Source organism: Penaeus monodon, chromosome 15 (assembly GCF_015228065.2).
Source record: "Penaeus monodon isolate SGIC_2016 chromosome 15, NSTDA_Pmon_1, whole genome shotgun sequence".
Classification (NCBI taxonomy): domain Eukaryota; kingdom Metazoa; phylum Arthropoda; class Malacostraca; order Decapoda; family Penaeidae; genus Penaeus; species Penaeus monodon.
The window spans coordinates 13019662-13019913 of NC_051400.1; positions in this window are offsets into that span (position 1 = coordinate 13019662).

A 252-nucleotide genomic window follows, 5' to 3' on the forward strand; every position below is an offset into this window, starting at 1 on the left:
TAGGTTTTCGTGAAATTAAGGGAAAAAGTAGTAAGAAATAAGCTCTATTTTAATAACTTACACTACACGTACAGATGTTCACTAGAGTCTCTTACTTCAAAAAAAGTTTATTTTGACAAGACATAGTATTATATAGCATACACTATGAATAAAAGACTTAATCGATGATGATTCAATTTAGCATTCACACAGATATCAAGAGAATTAAGGAATTATGGTAGGTAAGCAAAATAATATTCAGTGACATTTCAT